Raw genomic sequence first — 12,511 nt, forward strand, 5'->3', positions numbered from 1 at the left:
ACACCAAGAACGGGCGGAATATTCCAATAGTCAACCAGCTCAAGGTGTTGGGTCTAGTAATCTAGAACAAAGGTACAAATGGGGAAACCCTAAAGAAGTTAGACATAAAGGTAACAAACACCATGAGATTAATCAAACGAATTACTAACAAGCACCAGGGTATAAGGGAAGAAAGTATCATACGGCTGATACAATCATTCGTAATCAGTCAGATCACATACTTAGCAGCCTTCCACAATTGGTTGGCAGCTGAAAATACTAAAATTAACAACCTGATAAAAAATGCATACAAACTAGCACTATGGATTCCCATCAGTACGAGCACGGATCCCTTGCTAACGTTAGGACTCCACAACACACTGGACGAACTCATAGAAGCACAACAAACATCTCAGGCAGAACGACTAACCAAAACCAAAACGGGACGGCATATACTGAGCAAACTAGGAATGAATTACCACAATCTATACGGGGGAAAGAGGACGATGACGAGAAAAATTCGTGACAAACTCCTAGTACCAAATAAATATACCCAAGAACATGCATCCATGTTACAACGACGGCAGGCGCAAGAGTAGAGCAGAGAAAATTATTCGACGCTTTGGGTCAGACGACAGAGCAACCTTGGTAGACGCGGCTGAATACCCACACAGAAATAGCTACGTATAGCAGTAATCGTAGATCACACCCAAAAACCCCTTACAAGCGTATCAGTTAACACCAAACATTCCGAGACAGCAGAGGAGGTAGCCATTGCACTAGCATTGGTCTCCACGAATGCTCAGTACGTCATTAGCGATTCTCAAGCGGCCATTAGAAATTATGCAAAAGGTAGGATCTCTCCTGAGGCATGACACATCATCAGAGTCAATGAAGCAAAGTTCTCCAACGCAGTGAAGAACGGCAGGCAATTGCTCTGATTCCCAGTGCCTATGACTCCAGGCATTCCCACAATCAACCTTAACGAGGTAGCACACCGCGAAGCTCGAGGTCTTACTCGCCGAGCTGAGCAAGGAGTGACTTCCATCGGTCAGGAGAACGCGGAGGTGGAGATTTGGAGAGAAAAAGATAGACTAACAAGATTTAGCGATATTACCAAATCCTATCAAAATCGGAGGCGAGTATTACCACCGCCTCACACGAAACTGAACAGAGCTGAGTCCGTTACTTGGAGGCGAATACAAACAGAAACTTATATGAGTCCCGTGCAACGAAAAACTATCTACCCCGATATATACGAGAGCGATATGTGCAAGCTATGCAAGTCTGTTAGAGCCACCCTTCAACACATGTTGTGGGGATGTGAAATATATCAAGATAAAATGGCAGTCTCCCCGGAAAATCCACGGGCGCGATGGTCAGCCGCGCTGTTCAGCTCAGAGCTCCAAGACCAACTTTGGGCCGCCCAGCGTGCCATGGAGGCCGCACGGGAGCAGCAGCTCCCATTGGTCATCTAGGCGGCCCCAGGCCCGGGCCTCCCGATCGCCGGATTCCAAATAAAGTTATCACACCTATTAAAGCACTAAAGTTTCTCCCCTTTTTATACCCCTACCTTCCATTCTCTTCGGTTTCTTCTGTCAGCGCAGAGAGAGAGACAGAGACAGAGATGAAGAGGAGAGTCAGGGAGGTTAACCAGATATTAGTCTCTGGTTTGCTACTCTACACTGCGGTTGTGGGATGGGGGTTAGAAAGAGGACAGAGAGGAAAGGAAAAAAATCACACACAGAGACACACACGCGAAGGGCGCTCCAGTTAGAGATGTTCACAAAGGCCGGTAGATCGCTACAAGCGCAGTAGCGCTTGCACGGCCTTCTTCTGTGACCTTAGGTCCTGTCGGTGGTGTAGAATTCCTTCTTCCGATAGTGGTCGGTCGTCCAGCTGGTTGAGTTCGTAGTGAAGGGATTCCCTCTGTGGACTGTACCGCGGGCAGTCGCACAAAACATGGGAAATCGATTCTTCATGGCCACAGTGGTCACAGATTGTGGTGTCGGCCATCCCTATGAGGAACGCATACGCTTTGGTAAAAGCAACGCCCAACCACAGTCGATACAATAGCGTGGCGTGGATTCTCCACGGCGAAGCTTTGATGGGACTCGAAGGCTTAATGTGGGATCAAGGGATTATAATCGGGAATTTCTGAAATGTGGCTCATTCTATTGCGACGATGTGCAATGGCGTGCAAGCAGGCGGAGTTTTCCTCCTGCGTCAGTTCTAGAAAGTGGTCAGCGCAGGGTAACTAGCTTCGTAGGCTACTACAAGCTTTTGAGAAAGGTCTCCGATCTTCCGTAAAAAATTGCAGACCAATATCACTCACCTGTTGCTGCTGCAAAGCACTAGAACACGTGATAGTCACTTACCTGAATGATTTTTTGGAACGAAACAATATACTTACGGCAAATCAGCATGGTTTTAGACAGGGATACTCCACAACCACATAGTTAGTAGTCACTGTCCATGAGCTCGCTTTAGTGCTTGATGGGGGCGGTCAAGTTGATGCTATTTTCTTATATTATTCTGAGGTATTCGAGAGAGTCCCTCATTTGACACTAATAAATAAAATGAAACTTCTTGGAATACCCCTACAGATCATAAACTGAGTAAATTCATAGCTGGCTCGTCGTAAACAGCATGTAGAAATGAATGGATCATGCTCCCGTTTTTGGGGGGTAACTTCTGGCGTACCTCAGGGATCGGGGCTGGGTCTAGTACTATTTAATATTAATATTAATGGCCTAGTTAAAATTGTGGACTAACCTGTTCTTGTCAAATTGTTTGCAGGTGATTGCATTACTTATAGCGCCATTCGAACTGTTCCTGATCAGCTGCTTCTTGAAAAAACTTTGGATGGGCTGGCAGAATGGTGCAATGAATGGGATATGGTGATTCATTATGACAAATCAGTGCATATATGTATTACAAATAAATTACGAAAGCTAGAATACTTGTACAAAATGAAGGATAATAAGATTAAAAACGTAGAAAGCTGCAAATACATGGGGATAACTTCGCGTCTATCCTAGATGCCTCACAAAGACAATATAACCTCTGGAGCCCGCAAAAGGTTAGGATTTCTAAAATTTAATTTTGGAGGCTCCGCACCTTCATTAAGATTGAAAGCCTATAAAACGTACGTTGGACCTCTAATAGAATATTCGGGTATTGTTTGGGTTCCTCACACATTGATAGGTATTGAAAAACTAGAAAAAGTTCAAAGGTTAACCGCTCGCTTAATTTATAAACGCTTCAAACGACGTGATTCTCCAACCAGTATGCTAGAAACCGCAAACTTGGAACTACTAACAGACCGAAGAAAAACTGCCAGATTAAATTTCTTTCGCCAGCTTTATTAAGGGAAATTCAGAATACAACCACGCAACTATATTGTTAAGGACACATCTCAAATTTTTTTCCTCAAGCACAGCCAGTATGTTATGCCAATATTTACACGAACGAACTTTTATAACTACACAATTTTTCCGAAAACAATCAATGAGTAGAATGCCATGCCCGGAAATTCCCATTGGTTACAACCACCCACGTGATGTATTTTGTTGGCTCGCTTTTCGTGGCCCTTGTATATCTCGCTTTTTGTTGTATTTGCTCATGCAGCCCCCTCCTACTTGGACAAATGTCTGCAGTATTGTGAAAATAAATAAATAAATAAATAAATAAATAAATAAATAAATAAATACCTTAACCACGGCTATAGCTCCCTGCCTTTCCCTCTCATTCTGTCTTTGTTCTCTGTGAGTCGCAGTGGTGCACCAACTATTTCTCGAGTGGGGGGCAAACCGCAAACGATCTCTCTCTCTCTCTCTCTCTCTATATATATATATATATATATATATATATATATATATATATATATATATATATATATATATATATATATATATATATATATATTGCGAATTACTATTATAGTCAGTGAAAGAGCCTGGAAATGCGTGTGTCAGTTAAATTTATCTTTAACAGACATAGACCTATTTATCAATCAGACGTGCTGAATCACGGGGGCCCGAAAAATTATTTGAATTTCCATTTATTTCTGGCAACTTTGTAAAATCTCAAGGTGACACAGGGACAAAAGGCAATGAGTGCCTCACAGAGGTCCCAGATCCCGCCCAGTAGCAGCAGTACAGCGCACATAAAAAATGCGCATTTGCTACAAACACTTTTAATAATTAAACAAAGAATTGTACTTGGTGTTTAGGTCTACAGCTTAAATGTATCGCTAGTTAACGTAACAGTATTGTCAAGGCTATACCCAACGAAGTGCAATCAACATGAATTACTTGCAATATTCACTACAAGAAAAGGCAGCAGATGTGAGCGACCTTTGGAGAATTACAACCCGATTTCCAGCGAAGCTGTTTCTTTGGAACAGTTGGAATAAAACTTTCAGTTCCTTGACGATAACGTATACTTAAAATGGTTGCCCGAATATATATGACAGTTCCATTTTAAACCTTGCCCACAGGTAATGCTTTGTAGCACTTCTTGTTGGAAATTCTCAAAAAGCCAGTAATTCATCAACACACATGTTACTTCGCCATAACATTTAGCATGGTGTCCTCCCCCCCTCCCTGCCCCCTCGCTCCCCCCCCCCCCCCCCCCGACCAACTAAATTTTCACTAGATTTGATATCGGTTGAGTTCACAGTTTTCCCAGGGCAGCGGAATAAATTCTCTGTTCGCAAAGCACATTCACAAATCTCCGGATCGCTTGTATGGGTAATTTACTGGAAATGCCATAATTAGCCCCCTGTCTTTGAAGTTTAGCTACATATTGTCCATAACGCGCCCTTTATTTTCGCCAATTATAAACAAAATGTCTTGTTTAGTTCACCGAGCATGTCGCTGAAACCCAGTCGGAACATGTTATGACGCCTGAAAATAGGGAAAGAAAAACGACAGCTCAGTAATTACTTGCAACGCTTCTAACTGGACCAGTGACGTAAAAATTTTGTCGCGCATTGCAGTTATCATGCCCCCGTCCGCTTTCCACAAAATATAAACCTGTTGTAAAGTATAGCTATGTCGGGACACTAGGAAGCATAGCTGATAGCAGCCATACCACACGCTCTAACACTTGAATAATATTTTTTATAAAGGCTGTGTTTGATCCAACAATACTTCGCACAGAGGGTTCCCATAGCGTACCACCAATTTTCCCTCAATTTGATCTTGGTGGCTTTTATAGTTCTGCTAAGGCAGCCGGCCCAATTCTCTCCCTCGCGTTAGGCACGCTCATAACACTCTAGATTGTTTGCATACGTAATTTATTGCGAAATCCCCAATTAGTCATGTATTTTGAACTTCACCTTAACTTCACCAATTAACTTGTCCTCACAGTCACCAAATAAAACGAATCTGCTTCCTTTATATCAGACAGGGTACCAGGCTAAACTAATATACATCACGCATAAAAAGTAAAAAAAAAGGATGTGGGTTCAATAATTATTCTTAACGCTTCTAAATAAGCCACAAAAGTTAACGCTTAATATGTTGTCTATTCCTTCAAAGTATAAAATATATGAAACGCAGAGTTCTCTTGGGACATTGGGAAATCTAGCTAATAGCAGCAGCGTGATGCTTTGGAACACTTGCTTACAATTCGTTTAACGCTGTATTTGATCAACACGCATCTACCATCGCACACTAACTTGGCGGATTGTTGCATTTATATTCGCAAAATCTGACCACAGTTGTAATTGTAATTATGTCAGCGTGCCCATCAAAGTTTTACAACGCTCGTAAAACAGACTAGGGGCCCTATAACGTGAAACTATTTCAATATGTTTTTATTCCAATCCACTGACGTCAAATTTGCCTAACCGCCGACGCAAGCATCGGTAGGGGACTCGCAGTGTTGTCTGAACCGACCAATCAAACGCTCTCTTCGTTCATATGAGGTCACTTTTGTTTGCTTGAAAAACGAATAACATTGCCTACACTGAGCAGCTTGTCCTATCTAATTGGCTGACAAGAGGCGAGGAGCACGCTCGAGTGGAGAGGGATTCAATGGGGCCGAGCCACTACAATGAAAATCGATAACCGGATGAAGAGGGTGGTGCCGGCTTCTGCGATTGGTCCGCTTTCCCTTATTTAGCTTGCGCTGGTTGGTCGAAAATCGCGGCGGCATGCAATGGAAGCTTAATAATGACGCTAAAACGGATCCTCAGCAAAGAATTGGCAGAACGAGGTCGTAAACGTGCCGAAAGTGCTCGAAAACGTTACACGGCCACACAAAAAGTTTTCTTATACGCTAATAAAGCCATGCTCTCCGGCAGGTGCAAGTAGCCAGTGTCTGAGCGATGGGCGGCAGCCATCTTTTATTCCTTTCGGAACGGGGCAGCCTGCGGCTATTCAGAAGAAAATTCAGTTTTGTTCGGCATATTACTGCATCTTTAACGCTTACACATCACTTTGACGCGTGAGTTTTTGCGGTTTTGTGACGTCGCGTGACAGGCAGGTGAAGTGGGTGCAGCCCGAAAACTTTTGGCCAATAGCCGAGGGCTAATGGAGGCATCGAATCAGAAATAACTTTTTCTTTTGTTCGGTCAAATCATGCATAATCATTGTATACACGTCATATCAGATGTGGAGCTATCGCGGTTTTCATGACGTCGCGTGACAGACAGGTGAGTGGGGGTGGTCCAAAAAAGTTTTTGACCAATCGCGGAGGGTTGATTGCAGAATTGGAATAGAAAAGTTATAGCGCCCTAGTAACACTATGGACCACTTGCATATGTATATTGGAAAATGCGCGTTTAACCCCCTCCCCCCCCCCCCCATTTGGAACATTGCCTACAGAGTGGCCACACCATGCCCCAAATTTGTCCTCGATATAAACAAGATGCCTCGTTTAGCCCACCGTGGACACCGAAAAAACAAACTTCGAATCACGTATGATGCATGAAAACACATGGAAAAACGGGAATTTAATAATTATCTGCAACACTTCCATTTAAAGCAGGAAAGTTTCGCAACGCATTGCGTTTAAAATTCTCTCTATTTTCAGGTAATGTCAACCGTCCCTTGTGCTGTTGTTTTAGGAGTCTGGGAAATATTTAGATTCGCGGCAGTGTGACACTCTGGAATGCTTCAATGAGTAACTTTCTACAAAGGCTGTTATGAACCTACACATAATAAACATATATCGCTCGTCACTCAGAACATTGCTTCGTACTTCGAATAAATGTAAACGCCGTGCCCCGCATATTTTACCGAGGACACCGGAGGAAAACAATCAAAAGCCGTGTATAACGCATTAAAAATTGGGAGAAAGCGACTATCAGTAACTGTTTTCAGGGCACATAAGCAACCCACACAGTGCGAATTTTCGGTGCACGTTACCAAAAAGTGGGCCTCAGTTTTCAATATACGGAATATCTGTTTTTTTTCTTCGCCGGGAAACCAGTAGCTCTTATTTAAAAATAGCCTGAAAAGGAAATCGTCAAAGAAGTGACACATGCCTTTAGAAAAAATTCAAGTCAGTGTTCTATTGGTATTGAAATGGCTCTGCACGTTCGACCAAGGTCGATTTCACTAGCCTATCTACAATAAGTAGTGTTTACACGATGAAAAAAAAATTAAATTATGGGGTTTTACGTGCCAAAACCACTTTCTGATTATGAGGCACGCCGTAGTGGAGGACTCCGGAAATTTCGACCACCTGGGGTTCTTTAACGTGCACCTAAATCTAAGTACACGGGTGTTTTCGCATTTCGCCCCCATCGAAATGCGGCCGCCGTGGCCGGGATTCGATCCCGCGACCTCGTGCTCAGCAGCCCAACACCTTAGCCACTGAGCAACCACGGCGGGTGTTTACACGATGAAGTTCGACAGTTATACCTGTAAGAGGTTTGATTTGATTGTTGAAGGTGTTAATATACTGAGACTGCAACGCTACGCCGGCTATCTTTAGGCAGAGATTAAACACTTCCAGCATTTGATAAACCAATGATTGCATGCCGTAAAGCGCATCAGTCGTTTGGCATAGCTGGTTGTAATACTTAATCAAGACCTCCCCCTCACCCACAGGTTAAATATGCCAAGCTGATTGTGTTTTCGAATACGGAAACAGCGGTCCCCCCCAAAAAAACTGAGCATGATGCAAGTGGCGCAAGATGACATTTGTTAGGGCGAGAACTGCCCAGCGTCAGACGTTCTCCGCAACGCGAGTGGGTATGGCCAATCCCGCGCGTCGTCCACTACAGGGCGTCCAGAGAAGGCACAAAAGACAATTCTCGCTGTCCAAGCAGGGGATGCGTAGTAAAGAAATGCATTACTTATGTGGTCACTCTATTAACAAAGAAAATGTAGCTTCAGATGTAGTTTTGTTGCAATGTCCAGCGTGCAGCCGAAAGTGCCCGCTTTCAAAAGTGTGGGAGCAAAACTGGGGGCGGGGCAAGTGGCCCCCTTGACCCCCCTCCCGGGAGATACGCCTATGGTGAGTCGTGCCTTGAAACTTTCGTATGTTTTTTGTATTCACCACAGCCGTTGAAAGGTCTTCGGGTGTGCTACCACGAGAGCCTTTTGCGACATCAACATTAGGCCACTGACTACGCCACTTCTCGCGTGCCACGAATAACCACCGACACACACCCCTTGCGTTTGTCATGAGAAAACACTGCATTTTCGTGAAATCAGATATAGTCAACCATTTTTATTTTGGACGCAAACGAAGACAAATAACGTCACGAATGACTAACGAAAAAAGGAAAACACACATTAGGTAAACTAAGAAATATAAATGTACGAAAAGAAATTATTGAATGTGCGGTGGTGGTGGTGGTGGTGGTGGTGGTGGTGGTGGTGGTGGTGGTGGTGGTGGCGAGTTATAGTAACAGGCGAGTTTAGCCCGGAGATAAAGGCCGGCAATTGCTCCGCCCAAGCGTCTTATAATATCACTGTTGTGTATCACCACTTGTCCATCAGATTAGTCTCTCTTAAGAATCCGATGAGGAGATGTGAAGTTTCTTTGCGGGCTATTCCTGGTCCTTCGAGGAACACAAGGAGTTGCAGGCACGTATGTGGAAGGACTTATGTTGCAGATTTCACAGGAGAGCGTCCCTTTCGCCGCGGAATTTCGGGCACGACCACAGAAAGTGTTCAATGTCTCCTTTCGCGTCACATGTCGTACAGTTCGGAGAACTGATGCGTCCCCTCTTAAATAACCATGCTTGCGTACTAGCAGATCCTGTCCTTATTCGATGTAGAAGTGACGCTTCCTCTCGACAAAATCTCTTGGTGACGCGTGGCTTATGTAGTGGAACCCAAAGTGGCACAAAGTGATTTCGAATGTCAGCTTTGTTAACTTGATTGCTCTTTGGGCCCTTGACTTTGGGAGGAGGAAGGAGCGCTGCGTATGCAAGAGGCATCAGCTGTTTCGTTACCAGCAATGCCAATGTGGGAGGGGATTCACTGAAACTGTACTGTGAAGCCTTTGTTGCCAAGTTCTTTCACGAGGGCTAGTGATTTGTGCGGGAACTTGATGGACGGTAGGCCATGATAGAGTTGTTGCAACGCGGCCTTTGAGTCCGTAAGGAGGACCGCATTTTGTGGTGGCAACGTCTTTGGTTTGCGCAGAGCAGCAGCTATTGCCACGCCTTCTACAATTGTCGACGAAGCTATACTGTCCAGACGGCCAGACCACGCATATCTCAGAGAGGGAATATAGAATGCAACTGTGCAGCGATCTTCGTATACTTTGACAGAGCCATCTGTGTATACGTGGAGGTGATTCTGGTAAGTCGGGTTCAAATGTTCCAGAACTAGTCACTTGGCTTCTACAGCTGGAATGGAGCTCTTTGACTGCAGTCATGGTATACTTAAGTTTCATGTTATATCCTCGAATGTCCAGGGTGGGTCTACCTTTTGCCTCTGTCTCGAGCAGAGTAATCCTAAGAGTGGAAGCGTGTTCAATGCTGCATAAAAATGTGAGTGCGGCCTATTACCTACACATCTTAAGAGGGGTTTGCCGGGCAAAGACTCACTCAGACGTAGTAGTTGGTTCATGAGAGTCTGGGAAGCCTGAAGTCACAGAGGTCGTGAGTCAGCTTTGTAGAGCACTTCTTTGTTCGATGCTGGTTGAAGGACTCCCAAGCACATCCGAATACCTTTTCTGTGTATGGTTTCTAAGCGCTTGTATTGGCTATCTCAGGGTGACATCAGAAGTAGCTGGTATAGGATGCGACTTGTAAGAAATGCTGTATGTAACCGTAGCATCGACGTTGGGTGGTTGGTGACTTGTCGAATCTGGTGCCCGTTCAAATTCAGCTTTGAGCGTGTCGATTTTCTTTTAATTCTAGGAAATAGTATGAATGATGATTTCTCTCTTGATAGTGATAAGCCAAGCGTTGTCAAATGGCCCTGAATGGCATTTACTGCTCTCTGGGCTATTCGTACGAGGCGACGATGCTGGCAGCCGGAGACCCATACGCAGATATCATCGGCATATATAGACATCTTTATGGGTGTTCGATAGTTTAGTATTCTTGGAAGAGTCGGAATGGCGATGTTAAATAATAAGGGAGATGAAACACTCCCCTGTGGTATGCCATGAAATATACCAATTTCATCGCTCAGCCCCTCTGCCCAGGAATATGAACCCAGGGCACAACATCGACAGAAGACTTGTTCGAGCCAAAGCACTCCTCTGACAGGCAGCCGCCTTCGGGAAAGCATGCTGCTTTACGGACGCAGCCAAATATCCTGGCAGATGAGCCTATGTAGCACCGGTGGTCAACAAAGAAGGCACGGTCATCAACGTGTGCACGGGCCGCACTGATAGTTCTGAGGTGGCCGAGCAGGCGGCCATCAGCCTTGCACTCCTAGAAGACGATAAAAGCTTGGTGTACTGCGACTCCAAGAGGGCAATTCGGTCCTTTGGAACAGGGAGCATATCCCCGATGGTCGGCAGAATGCTTGGTACTCAACACCTCACTCCACACTACATCAATTGGTTCCCGGCACACATGTGACCATTAGAGGGGCCGCTCCCTAACCTCAACGAGACGGCACACGAGGCCGCACGAGACCTAACTCACCGTGCGAGCCCGGACTCCCTCTCGGCAGAATGGGAGAGCGAGCGCTACCCCCTCGTCACTTACAACGATCTCACCCAGCATTATAAGTTAGTCAAGAGAAACATGCCGCTATCGCACAAAGCACTCAATAAAGCACAAGAAGTCACGTACAGGAGACTTCAGACGGGCACCTACCCATGCCCGGCCTTCCTGCACAAAATCTTTCCGGACGCGCGCCGTCACAATGCGTGCCGCTTTTGTAAAGATATAGCTAGCCTCGCTCACATGCTCTGGGGTTGCCCCCTGACGCCGGGGGCCAGGACCAACAAGGAAGAGTGGGACCGAGCTCTACGCAGCTCGGACCATGAAGCACAGCTCTGGGCTGTCCATCGGGCGGAGGGGTATGGCCTCTGTCCCGACGTGGGAGCGGCGCACCGCGCGCTAATCGTGCGCACCGAGGGACCTCAAGAAAGTTATTCATCCATCCATCAATTCATCACTCAAAGGATCGCCAAGACGAACTCTGATGCGGCGATCACTGAAAAACGTATGTATGAAGTGTAACAGATGACCCGTGACGCCTATTGCTTATAAGTGGCTGATGATGGCTGCTTGAGAAACATAGTCGTAAGCCTTGGAGACATCGATAAAAACAGCAAGTGTCGACCGGCCGTCTGCATTGTAGTGTTCTATGTGACTTAGCAGGTCTAGCTCATTGTCTGGAGCACTTAGACGCTGCCGAAACCAAGTCATTCCCGATGGTAGTTTCCGACCCTGCTTGACGTACCAAGTGAGTGGTCGCTGCACAGGAGGTCAGCGATAGCCAGCTGTACAAGTCCAGAGCAGCCGGATTTTTTCCAGGTTTCAGCAACAGTACCATCCGTGCTACCTTCCATAAATCTGGGATATCCCCTCTGGTCCATACTTCGTTAAAAAATTCAGCAGATTACGTCGTCTCTCAACCGGTAGGTTAATCAGCATCTGATTGCTGATAAGGTCAGGTCCCACGGCACAGCGACGTTGGAGGCTGCTCATAGCTAGTTCCAACTCTCTCAGTGTGAAAGGAGCATCCATCAGAGACGACGATAGCGGCGGAGGCGGGTTGGTTGTGCCTGCTGACCTGCCGGAAGAGTATGCTTGAGCAAAGGCATTCGCAAAACAAGCGAGCGGCTTGCCTAACTTCAATGCTAGGGCTTCAAATGGCTTGATTGGTCGAACTTTTTCAGCAAAGCTATTAACGACCCAACTAGGTACTGGCGTGAAGACCGACAGGATTGCGCAAAATGCTGCCCATTGATCTCTTCTTAGTTTCCTTGTGTAACGGTGAATCACTGCGTTAATTCTGTTATATATTCTCTTCATTGGTGGGTCGCCTTTTGTCCTCATCAGCCTTCGTTCCGCTCTTCTACCGGCCGCGCATAGATTTTTTACCTTTAAGTCCGGAGTGGGGAAGTGGTAAGGTAGCTTCAGTTCAGCAGT

The 12,511-nt window shown here is 45.6% G+C and overlaps 1 protein-coding gene across 2 annotated transcripts in view; it reads left to right on the forward strand.

Annotated features, from left to right (window-relative positions):
• Positions 1-12,511, forward strand: part of CCAP (Crustacean cardioactive peptide) — a 100,824-nt gene that overhangs the window by 46,617 nt on the left and 41,696 nt on the right. The gene's annotated exons all lie outside the window — the stretch shown is intronic.

The sequence above is a fragment of the Dermacentor andersoni genome, chromosome 1, assembly GCF_023375885.2.
Source record: "Dermacentor andersoni chromosome 1, qqDerAnde1_hic_scaffold, whole genome shotgun sequence".
In the NCBI taxonomy this organism is placed as follows: domain Eukaryota; kingdom Metazoa; phylum Arthropoda; class Arachnida; order Ixodida; family Ixodidae; genus Dermacentor; species Dermacentor andersoni.